Raw genomic sequence first — 2,028 nt, forward strand, 5'->3', positions numbered from 1 at the left:
TTCAGGATGGTCCTGCTTAGCTTTTATCTCTAATATAAGTTTTTTGTATGCTCGAGCAAGCTTGGCTCAACCCAATTTTGGCCGAGTGGGCTTAGTATGGTCTAATTTAGCTCCTTTTGGCCTTGTTTTCTTAACTTAGGTCATCAAGGCTTTGTTTACTTTAGCTTTCAGAGTTCAATGAGTATTTTATGCGCCAAATGTACTTGGTTTGTGATCGGTTTTGACGAATATTACCTAAAATGCACAAAAACACCAAAATACCCAACCAAGTGTAAAATCCCAAATAAAGCAAGTATAGTTATGCAAAATCCCAATACAATAAAGCCAAATAATGGGGATAAAATATGAATAAAATGCAGCTAACCCCTATGCGAAGAAGGATAGCCCAAAAAGACACATGGAGATGATCTAGGTTGCAATTTATGAATTTCTGTGGAAGGAATAAGGGGAAAACATAAGCTCCCGAAGACCCGAAGATGTGTCTAGGAAAGAGATTTATTGTAAAGTAAGTGAGTAGGGGTAAGATTTCTAAGCAATTTAGGGGGAAGAATGTTGAGAAGATATGTGGCGGTATTTAACGCGTGAGGACAAAAGTACGGGAGAAGAGAAGTATGACACAATAAAGTTCGAACAATATTATTAATTGAACGAATTTTTCTTTCGAATTTTTCATTTGGTGAAGATGTGTGAGGACAAGAAAAACGAAGATGAATACCCCGATTATTGCAAAATTGATGGAATAATCTATTGTCGAATTCAACCCCATGATCACATTGGAAAGATTTGATTTGGAGTTCAATTGGGTATTGAGGAAGCATTAAATTCACAAATATATCATAAACTTGAGATTTGTGAAATAATGGGAAAGTGCACAAGAAATTAGTATAGTGATCAAGAAAAAGAACATAATATTTGTAGCCCGAAGAACTTGAAACCAGTGAAGTCCATAAATCACTTTGAATAATCTCAAAGGGACGAGTACTAATAAATTAAGAATTAACAAAAGACAATTTAACATGTTTACCCAAAGGACAAAAATGACACACAAAAGATGGATTTTTATTACATTTAATGAAATTAGAGGAGAATAATGAGCATTTCCTGGATGACCTAAACGGGAATGCCAAATTCTAGAAGATAAAACTAAAAAAATTGAAGATGTGAATGACGGGATGGAAGCTCCATGTATCGATTAAAAAGAATAAAGGTCCCTAGTGCTATTAGTTCTCAGAATGATGTTCCCCGTGGCAAACTCTTTCACAGAAAAACCAAAAGGATCAAATTCAATGGAAACCATATAATCACGGGTAAATTTTCGAACAGAGATGAGATTTTTAATAAGCACAGGTGCATGTAGGACATTTTTAAGGGTAAGGGATTTATGGGGGAAGGGAGGGAAATTTTCCCATGACCTTGAAAGAATCATATAACCATTACCAACAACAATTGCATTATGTAAAGGATTCTTGAAAGAAGAATAATGAAGTAAATTACCTTAAGATCGAGTCATCTGTGAAGTAGCACCAGTGTTCATATAATATTGCTCATTCGGAGAAGATAAAGATAAGGTATGCATGGCTAGATCAACATCCGTAGGATAATAGCCCGTAGAGAAATGAGTATCAGTGCAAAAAATTTGGGTTGCCTTGATCCAAGAAGCCTAGCTGAAGAATTTCCATGTGGAGAAGGATTGTTGATTTTCTGATTAGCCCAATTATTAGTAGGAAATGGGCATGGTGGATGGGCCCAATAGGGAGAAGCCCAATATGGCCAAGGAGGTTGATGCCATTGATGGATAGATGATGGGCCAAAATAGGATGCTGGACGTGTAGGCCGGTTAGGGTGAGGCCCTGTTTGATTGCGATTGAAATGCCCATAATGAAGGTTGTTGCTGTGGTGGTTGTCACGGCTTGATCGGCCACACACGGCGGTGGTTACAGTGACCACCACGGTGGCTGTTGGTGTCACGGGGTTCAAAATTTTCAGAATTTTCCATCGAGGAGGATTTTGTGGAGGAAGCCATAATAA

This window comes from Amaranthus tricolor, chromosome 3 (assembly GCF_026212465.1).
Source record: "Amaranthus tricolor cultivar Red isolate AtriRed21 chromosome 3, ASM2621246v1, whole genome shotgun sequence".
NCBI classification, from domain to species: Eukaryota; Viridiplantae; Streptophyta; class Magnoliopsida; order Caryophyllales; family Amaranthaceae; genus Amaranthus; species Amaranthus tricolor.